The following is an 11,342-nucleotide window of genomic DNA, read 5'->3' on the forward strand; positions in this document are numbered from 1 at the left end:
ATTTATGAAATACAAAAAAAAACAGTATTTTAAAGCAATTTTAATTAAAATAAACTCAAAAATTTTACCAAACTTTCCTGGTTTGAATTGTAAAAAAAAATGTGCAAGAAAAAAAATATGACTTCAGAACTTGAACCTGAATTAAATACGTGCCAAAAAACCAAACGAATAATTCCGCCGACTTTAGCTTCTGCACCACAAGTTAACTGCCGCGGGGCCTTCTTAATCGCAAATTTATTCGCTTCGCTGTGGGCATGAAATAAGTCGATTTCCTTAGTAGTGTGCCGAAAAATCTTATGAACTTCCTCAGTAGTTTGGTAAACGCAGAAAATATCTGAATTCCTGTCCTAGCGTGGTAAGTAAATATAGAAACCCTCCACTCGCGTCATTCGCGTGGTAAATATCTGCAATTCCCACCTCGTGAGGAAAGTTGAATTTGAAATTACCTTAATTTGAATCTACAAATTAGAACTCGAAAAAAGCTCATTTAACATTTGCTCCTTCTCATTGCATTAACATTCTCTGGTAATACCCCTGAGACCGAGAAATTGTTTAATTTCTTTTGGGGTTTTTGGTAATGGGTAATTAGCTACGCATTCCACCTTTTTGTCATTTGGTCGTACCCCATTTCGGGTTACTATATGCCCGAGGAATTCTGTTTCCCTTTTCATGAACTCACACTTATCTGGTTTGATTTTTAAGTTGGCCTCCTTGATACGGTTTAATACCAATCTGCTTGAATTCAGATGTTCTTCAAGTGTCGTAGAGTAAATTATAACGTCATCTAGGTAGACCAAACATACTTTCCCTAACAAGTCACCCAGCACTACGTTCACCAAGCGCTGGAATGTGTTGGTGCTGTTTTTAAGCCGAAAGGCATTCTTAAAAATTCATAGTGGCCTCCCTCCACAGAGAATGCTGTTTTATACATATATCTATAGTCGATTTCAACTTAGTGGAAGCCTTTAGCAAGGTCAAGAGTTGTGAAATACATACTCCGACCTAGTTTATCTAATATTTCTTCCATATTAGGGATGGGATATTTGTCGTCAATAGTTTTGTCATTTAGTTTACAGTAGTCGATTACGACACGCCATTTCTTCTCTCTACTTGCATCGTCCTTTTTTGGTACGATCCAGATAGGGGCTGAGTATGGTGAAGTAGAATATCGGATTATGTTATTATCCAGCATCTCATGGATTTTTTTCTTTACCTCTTGTTTGTAGATATAGGGGTAGCGATATGATTTTGTAAAGATAGGTTTATCATCGACTGTGTTTATTCGATGTTTAATAACGTTTGTAAATGTTAATTTAGAATTGGAATAAATGTTAATTTAAATGGAATAAAATTAATTTGCAGAATTTTTTCCGTCCCTCATTCTGATTGGATAATTGGAGGGTGGTTCCCTTGGGAAATGCTTGTATGATTTTTCATCATAAATGTAGTAATTTTCGTAGGTAACAGGCCAATAATCTTGAGGGTTTAGTTTTATCACAGCAGAGCAGTGATGACAGGTGTTAACAATTACGGCAAAATTTTGTGAATCATGTATACCTTCTTTAAGTATAAGTTCCCCATTGATATTATAACAGTCCTTTACATAAACCAAACCGTTTTCGGTACTGGTAATGAATTTTATAGTATTTAGATCCAGAAAATTAAGTGGAATAATTTTATTGTTCATAATCAGTTGGTTTTTGTCGTAATCTAATACGGCTTTTTTAATACGTCATTTCCTAATAGTCATTTTTGTCTTAAGTTTCATGGAATTTGCATTCTATTAATTGCATCCAATTCTTAGTATCTCCCAATTCTGCAAATAGTGGTACTTTATAAATTGTTTCAGTTTTAACTGTATTTTGTAGAGTTTTCAAGTTTATTGTGGTGGATTTCATTTTCCGTTTTGGATCACAAAGGCCAGGGCTCTTACTCTGTGATGCGATGCGAAAGAAAAAATACATGAAATCGCAAAATCGGTACTCGGTATTTTGACATTCGCATTCACATTTTGCGCTTTCGCAATTTTTTCTCCCTTTTCGCATCGGCAGCACTCTGTATTGCGAAAGTGAATGTCAAACAGCTCTCACTATCGCATTTTTCTTGCTACAAGTAATAGCCATACGCAATTTCCAAATATGTAAGTATTAATTGATAATTTTATAAATTTGAAATATAATTTCATTGTACCTTTTTGGAAAAATATATAGGGCAACTCCAAAGACCAACAAGCAAACACAAAAGAAACAATTCGAAATCCTAGTGGACTTCATGACAAAACGTCCAGGTTTGGCAAAGGGACTAATGAAGAAGCCCAACGCAAAAACAACAGTCAATAGTTTATGGAAGAGAGTAACTTTCCAACTAAATGCTGCTGGACCACCGATGCGTGATATGGTCGGCTGGAGAAAAGTAACTTTAGTGACATGTGTACTTTTTATTTCTATAATGGGATTATTATAATTTTCAGGTTTGGGCTGACTACAAACTCCATTTGAAAGCCAAAATGCGTCGGAGCAAAACCAATATTACCGGTACAGGGGGCGGTCCGTCTGTTTATTCCTCACTGAACCAATTAGAATAGCGAGTAAGCGAGTTGCTATCTATAAATAAATCTGTGGGCGGGATAGGTAGCACGCGGGAGTTTGTTGCGCGTCCGACGGATGTACCAACTAAAAGTTTAGAAGCAGCTTTTAATGATAGCGATTTAGTCGATATGCCCGAAGAGGAGAATGACAGCGATTCAGTCGATGTGCCCGAACAGGTGACTGAGAAACCTTCCTGCAGCCGTTCGGTACTCACTCTTTGTAGACCTAACTTAAATAAAAGACTGAATTCATATTTATTAAAAAATGATTTAACTTAAACAAATTTTTCATACAGAATTTCGAGTGGCAATCATATCATTTTTTATTTGGTCTCTTACACGTCTAGTATATTTCCAAAACTCAGATTTTCTACATTTTCTATATTTACCATGTTCACTTGTTCCGGTTCGATTTCTAAACTGGGAGAATGAACTTTGAACATTATACATATATTATGCAGAGCACAACAAGCATTTAGTATTTGCACAACCTTTTCTGGAGCATAGTGCAACTCCCTTGAAGCTAGAAGGCAACGAAATCGGCCTTTCAAAACGCCAAAAACTCTCTCAATTAACGACCTTCTCTTTGAATGTTTTTGATTAAAAAAATGTTCGTCTGAATCCTCCGTAGAATTCCTATATGGAGTAAGGAGCCATGGTTAAAACGGATATCCTGAGTCGCCTGCAGATAACAAAAATATAAAGGTATTTTTAGTTGAATAACAATAAATTACAATAGCTACATATGTGCATATGCATGTTCATAAGCATTTACTACATGAAAATGCATATACATTAGGGTGGTCAAAAAAAAAATTTGTATGCTGCCGCCCCCCAAAATAGTAAAGAATGAAAAATAAAAAGACCCGTATTTTTTTTTTTTAATCAGACCATATTTAATGGTGCCGCCGGGGCTTTGAAATATCCCATGTATTTTGCATGGGAAAAAAATACTTTTTCGTAGATTTCATGTAAAAACCTGGAAAATGAATATATTTTAACCGGATAACTCAGTTTCTTTTCATAATTGGTCAGGGAATAACAACCAATTATGAAATAATTAATTTTTTTTATATTAACTATTTTCATAAAAGTAATATAAAATATTGTTTTTCGATTTTTTCTTAGATTTTCGTTTTATGGGGGCTTTTTGGGGTTCTATAAAAAATAGTTAATACAAAAAAATTAATTATTTCATAATTGGTTGTTATTCCCTGACCAATTATGAAGAGAAACTGAGGTATCCGGTTAAAATATATTCATTTTCCAGGTTTTTACATGAAATTTACGAAAAGGTATTTTTTTCCCATGCAAAATACATGGGATATTTCAAAGCCCCGGCGGCACCATTAAATATGGTCTGATTAAAAAAAAAAAAATACGGGTCTTTTTATTTTTCATTCTTTACCATTATGGGGGGCGGCAGCATAAAAATTTTAATATAAATTTTTTCCCATGCATTTTTGGACCACCCTAATATACATATACATATATATGTGTATTAACAATTATACATATCTATGTTATATTATATACTAATAGGTCTATGAATAAGTTCATGCGGTTTTTTTCGAAATTTGAATTTCGGATCATTCCCATGGCTTTTAAACGTTTGGAAATGGTTGATTGATCAACTCCCAAAGTTTTTGCAACCTCTTCTTGCGTTTGAGTCGGATCTTGATCGAGCAATTCCTCCAATTCGGTATCCATGAACTTTGGCGGCGCGGCCAAAATCACCACTTTTAAAGCGTGCAAACCACTTCTGGCACGTTCGCTCAGCTAGAGCATGCTCACCATAAACTTCCACCAAGATACGATGACTTTCGGCTGCTTTTTTCTTCATATTAAAGAATTCCCCGCAAAAACACATTATTTGGCACGAAATTCGACATTTTCAAGTGTGGTAAAAATATTGTTGTTTACGCTTCAAATAAAAAACTTATACTGACGTTTTTGCCTTACGACAGTAGCTCTCCAATGAATGTTTGGAAATGTGGATCGATGGAATAATAATCAAGTTACGCCATCTGTTGTAAAACCGCACGAACTTATCCAACTTATATAAGACTATATTAATACGAGTATACGGACCACTACATTAAGGTTATATACTCGTAGTATATTAAAAAGCTTACCAAGAATTCGTTGGCCAGAGTCACCGTTTTCATAGGCAGTTTTTAAATATTCGCGCTCACCGGACAAGTTCCATATGTGCGAATCATGCGATGCACCGCCAAATCTACCATTCATGGCTCTAATTTGCATTTTGCCATCACATATCTAAAGTAGAACAAAAAATGTTTAATGAAAATAATCTTATTTAATCGAAACACTCTTACCACCATTGCATTTATGCTGTACTTAAGCTTTTGGTTAAAAAATAAATGCTCGTCATTTGATGGCCTTATCATTTGGATGTGCGTTCCATCCACTGCTCCTACCACACCCGGAATTCCGCATGTTTCGTAAAAGCTACGGTTGGCATCCTGCTTCTCTTCACTGCTCATCGAAAAAACGATATGTTTTGGACACAATACCTTTTCAATTGCACTGCAAACTTCCCAAAGGCAACTGGAAACGGTTTGTTGTGCTAGCCCCGCGCGATGGTCTTGGCCAATTAAATGCTGATACGCACCCTGAGCAAGAAACTTTAGGGTTGTTGCAACTTTTATGATGTCAGGGATAGCCGTTGCTCTCGTTGGAGATTTCATCTCACCCTTTATGCTATTTAGCACATATGTACATAAAGGCTTCCTTACTAAGCCAAAAATTCTGCACAAAACTGATGAATAAAGCATGAGTAATTCTTTAAAGTTTAACTTACCTTTGATCGCTGAGACTCATAATGTTGGAGTTATCTCTTATAAATCTCCGAGAAATCCTTTCCTCAGATGATTCGTCCCATAAAGCTACAGAATCCATTACTTTATATTATTATATTATTTAAATATATGTAGGTACTTTACTTCCAATCGCTCGTTTGTTTTGGTCGCTTTCTTTGACATTTCGGTCAGTGATGCATACTAAAGCGAAAAATAAGCGAATAGTAAAAAGAGCAACACTTTTAGCAATGCGATAGCGCTACAGAGTACCAAATACCCTTCGTAACGCAATTTATTTTCGCATGGCATTGCTTTTCGCATCGCATTACAGAGTAAGGGCCCAGGATTAACTATAGAGTGTGTTGCGCCAGTGTCCACGATAAATTTGAGTTTTCCTTTTATTATGATATAGGCTAACTCCGCCTGAGATTGAAAATTTTCTAAATATGTATTTCTGTTAACTGAATTTGCTGTCGTTGGACGTTAGGGTTACTAATGATATTTCGACTACTATTTGTTTGGATCATGTCGCGTCCATAGGTTCTACAGGTGGTTGATATTGAGGTTTGAAAGGTCGATATGGCACATTTTGTAATCTGTGATTGCGCCCATTTTGTTGGAAACTGTCATGCCTGTTGCTTCTATAATTGTATTGAGGTTGCATCACTGGTAAAGAGTTATTTCGCGGGTTATAAAATTTTTGGTTTCTTCGCTGGTTTTGGTTTTGTCCGTGAAAAGGCATCTGGTTATGGCAGAATTTTTTGTTGTCATGACCTTTTACTCCGAAAGGTTCGCTTCGGGTCTTTGAGTAGGCGTATCCGGATTGAAACAATATTTCCTCCATGGTGTCTGGATCCCTACATATTAGTATTGTTTTCACTGGTTCTGGCATCTTTTCCTTAAATACGTTCAGTGCGGTTCTCATATTATTTCTGGCGCCCTCATTTGCTGCTGGACCAGACCCAACTATTGTCACTGTTTTGTTGTTCAAGGTCCTTAAGGCTTGTTTAATTTCGTTATAAAATTCTAGGCAATTGGTTTTGGCAAAACTTTCCATTACCACCACGATATATTTGAATGGGTGGGGGAGGGGGACGGGGCGTTTCACCGCCCACTACGCCCTTTAGAAAGAGCAAGGTCACACCATTATAACTGTGAAAGTACCAACTTCCTAGGGTCCCTATAGAACCCCCAGGAGAAGTTTAAAAATATTTTTTTTTTGTAACATGTATGTACATTTGAAAACAAAAGAGCGCCGGAGGCGAAATTTTGGACTAAAAATCGCGCGATTCTTATTCCAAATTTTCAGTATTTATAAAAATATTTGTTTTTGTAACATGTATATATATTTGAAAACAAAAAAGCGTCGCAGGCAAAAATTTGGACTAAAAAACGCGCGATATTTATTCTAAATTTTCAGTATTTGTAAAAATATTTTTTTTTGTAGCATGTATATATATTTGAAAACAAAAAACCGCCCCTATAAATAATAAAAATAATAATAAACGAATTGTTCCCTTTTGGTTGGCTGGGTTTTTCTTATTTCGCTTTGTTCTTCTTTCTCTCATCGTTCGTTTGACAGTTCGCTCCTCACATTTATTCTGTACGGTATTACAAACGTTTAGGAGAACATTTGTAATAATAGAATTTTAATAGAATTTGGAGTTTTATTTAGTAAAAATAGCTTTAAATCGAATCTTCATTTAATAAAGAATGTTTGTAAGTGAATATTGTTACCTCTCTGTGTTTGTATTTAAGTGAAATAAGCGTCTGTAATAGGGCATTTTTCCAAGCTTATGAAAAAAGTAAGCATTTTTAACGTTAAATATTGCTATTAATTTTTAATTTTAATTTATGAAAGGTACTATAAATCAAAAGGCTGATATAGTGACTACATTTGCGTGTTATAATTTTTAAATTCGGTCCACGCACTTAGACATTATAAGCAAATATATCGTGGTAGCAATGGAAAGCTCAACCGAATCGTTTTTATGTCAGTCCAAGACTGGGCTTGGCAATTGATTTCAATTGCCTCGCAATCCTTACCCCTAAGCCTACTTTTGATTATGTCCGAAAAGAGTTGTTGGGATGGCGGATCATAAGCCCTAAAGATAGAATGGACTCTATCTGTCAAGTTGATGAAGGTTTGGAGATCCCGATAATCTCCATTGAATTCGGGGAGGTTATTTAGGTATTTAAGGGGGTTAATAGTAACTGATAGTGGTGCTTGTGGTTCTACCATTTTCTATATGTATTTAACAATAGATTCGTAAATTATTCGTATATGCGTTCTTCCTGTTCCTTCTTCTAACTAATTGAGGTCTAGGGTTATCAATTTGCATGTCAGTGCTGTAACCGTCGTTCGAGTCAAATCCTAAATCAGGAAGGTATCTAATAATTTCCGATATTTCTATTTCTGGATCAGAAAAATATTCATATATAATAACTTAAACTAGGCTTACTTTTGTTTGTTTTAAAATTATTCTAAAATTTTCTTTCTTTAAACAAAATTATTGAAGAAAACAAACAAAGAATTTGTATAAATATTTGCTAGTTACTGCCAAATTTCTTAGCTTCCTCCTTAATAATATAAAGTTTAACTTTTCCTTGTTTTTCTATTATATTCTTTGTTTCAACTTTCATATAAAACTACTTTCTTCCTTAAATACATTTTTTTATGTATCTTTTTCTTAATGCTATCTTTCACTTTGTAATTTGATTTTTTTGTGTATTAATAGAACTTACTTCTGTACCTTCTTTGTTGTTTTTTGCCTCAGATCAACGATTTCTGGTTGCTGGGTGCTTGCTGGTTTTCTGTACCGCCTAATCTGTTTTTAGATGATGTCGTTGTCGCGGAAGTCCTCTCTTTTCATTGATGCGAATTATTCAGTATTCTTTAATATTTATTGTACATTCGGTATATGCTGTTGTTGTTTCTTGTTTCAGCTGAACGATTTCTGCTTAAAGAGTGCTTGCTGTTTTTCTGTACCACCTAATCTGTTTTTAGATGATGTCGTTGTCGCGGAAGTCCTCTCTTCTTATAGATGTTGATTATTCAGTATTCTTTAATATTTATTGTACACTTCAAACCGATGAAAACAAATTTTTGAGTTTTTAATTTATTTGCTTATAAAAATTTTCACGGTTATAGCAATTTTTAGCCAACAATTTCGCGAAAAAACAAAATGTTTTCGGTACCACACTAAGAACTATAAATTCACTTTTCTTCACTTTTATTAATGATAATTGCGGTATCCTACCGACTGTGCCAGTAAAAGAATATACATATATTTAATTTATATAAAAATATATATTTATTTTTTTAAACAACTTAACAACTAATGATTATCTACTACGTTACAAGAAGTCTAGAAGAAGACAGGCAAAAGACTGACTAAAGACTAACTTCAACTGTTATCAATTCAAGTCTTTTTATTGAGAAAATATGTCATCTTAGCATTTTCGTAATTAACCATTTTGGTAAAAAATTCCAGCGAATTGTTTACTTCTTCTTCAAAATTATTTGGTAAAAAGGAAATCTAGAAAAATTGCACTTGGTAAACAGGAAACGAAAAAAACTAACTCCAAAGAAGGTGTTAATGCACTTGCACAATTCCACAGAACTGTTTACCAATTAAGTAAAAATTATAAAAGTGCAACGTAATGAATTTTGCGTGCGAACTAAATAAAAAATATGTTTGCGCGACGTAAAGTTTTTTTTTATTTATAATAAAAAAACTAAGGTGGTTACTACATACATATGTATATTATATAATATAGATTAGGTGTCACTATAACAGCTCAACCTCTGAAATAAAACATTAATTTGCGATCAAGTTAGAATACGCAATACAAGTGGCAAAGTGTAGTGAATATTTTGCAAATAGCATTTTTCATAAGTAAGACTATTTCTCATATGCAAAATGGCGTGTCTAAATGACTTTATGCAGTACAGCCTGCGCAATAGCAGAAAGGCAAAAATTCAGACGCTTCATATGTACATTTTTCAAAGTGAAGGCGACAGAAATAACCGTCGTCGCTTGCGCGAGTTTCGTGGCTTCGACTACAACGAAAGGAGCGCAGAATATAAGAAAACAGAATACGTTGAGAAAAATTTTAATTAACACGATCTAGTAACCATCTGCAATATGAGGGAAATCGAGTACGATGTAGCTGACGTAAAGTTTCACATATTTAAGAATCTCCGGCGAAATCATTTGTTCTCTGAGCGGATTAACGACGAAGCTGATGAGCTGAAAACGACGATAACGTGAAAATGATGTTCAAAGCAATAGCGAGATGAGCGTAAATGCTGGAGAACAAACAAATGACTTCAGTTTCCCTACTCAAACAGCAAACGACGAAGTACGGAATATAAACAAAACGAGCGATTAAAGAAATGACGTGGGTGTGAGCAGCAACGCTGCATATCAAAAACCTATATTTGCAATGACAATGCGTGATGTAGAGGATTCCATTAGAACTTTCGATGGTTCTAATAAGATTCCAGTTAAAGTGTGGGCACAAGAATTTGAAGAACAAGCAACAATAATGCAATGGGACAATTTACAGATATTAGTGTTTGCGAAAAAATCATCACGAGGAATAGCAAGATTGTTTGTGTTGAGTGACAGAGGCCCAAATTCGTGGAGTGTATTAAAAGATGCGCTAATAAATGAATTTGAAACAACAATTAAAAGTGTTATTATACACAAGCGACTGTGTGAACGTAAAATCAAAGAAAACGAAAGTGTACAAGAATATTTCTATTCTATGAAAGAAATGGCTTCTCAAGCAAACTTTGTAAGGGATGCTTTAATGCAATATATTATTCATGGAATCGCGGATATGAAAGTAAACAAAGCGATTTTGTATGGGGCGAAAAATTTAAGTGACTTTAAAGAAAAATTGAAGTGTTACGAATATATGCGTAAACGGAATACGAATAAAGACGGCAAAGAAATAGTGAAAAACAATACACAAAATAATGAGAAGAGTGTAAAGAGAAAAATAAAATGTTACAATTGTTGTGAAAAAGGGCATTTATCACGCGATTGCAAAAATAAAGAAAAGGCAAGAAGTGTTTTAACTGCAATAGTTTTGGCATATTTCAGCAAAGTGCGAGTAAAGCAGAAAAGAGAAAGTGAATGCGAATACCCGCCAAATTGTAGTAAAACATGATCTTACTAATAAAAACGTAAGCATTAGTAACAAAAGTTACGTCGCGTTGTTCGATACGTGAAGCAAATATAATATCGTAACTGAAACTGTGTATAAATATTTAAATAAGCCGAAACTAAGTGCGTGTAATATAACTTTAGTTGGTTTTGGTGAAAAAACAAAACAAAACACAATACGGCCAGAAGGGTGTTTTGAACATGATATACAAATAGATGGTCAAACTTTTAATTTAACTTTCTATGTAGTTCCGTGTAAGTGTATGGACATTGAAGTGGTTCTCGGCGAAGAAATATGTTCAGAAGAGGAAATAATAATAAATCGTGACGGTTTGAGAATTAACAAGATATATATGGACAATGAGGTTGAAGAAATAACTTTAATGAACTTTTTTTTATTGACAATTGTATTAACAGTTAACTAATATATAAAATACAATAAGCTTATAGCTTTGGCTACTGTGGCCTTAAGCTAATATACTGGATGTGTATATATGTTTATGTAGAAAGTTAGCTAAATTTTATTTAAGATATTACAATATATTAAATAGCTTATAAGCTTAATAATGTTCTCTGTAGAATTGTTTAAAAGTAGATCATTAGGTTTTGTGTTGTTAAGGAATTTTCTGTCGTTTGTAAAATGTGTGCAGTCGTCTAGGATGTGTTTGATGTTTGGAGCTGAGGTATTGCAGTATTTGCAGATATTTACGTCTTTTTCTATTAAATATTCGTGTGTAAGCCGTAGTCTAATTATTT

General features: G+C 34.2%; 1 pseudogene; it reads right to left on the reverse strand.

Annotated features, from left to right (window-relative positions):
• Positions 1-2,556: 2,556 nt before the first annotated feature.
• Positions 2,557-5,509, reverse strand: LOC129250650 (putative nuclease HARBI1; annotated as a pseudogene).
• Positions 5,510-11,342: the final 5,833 nt, after the last annotated feature.

Source organism: Anastrepha obliqua, chromosome 6 (assembly GCF_027943255.1).
Source record: "Anastrepha obliqua isolate idAnaObli1 chromosome 6, idAnaObli1_1.0, whole genome shotgun sequence".
Classification (NCBI taxonomy): Eukaryota; Metazoa; Arthropoda; class Insecta; order Diptera; family Tephritidae; genus Anastrepha; species Anastrepha obliqua.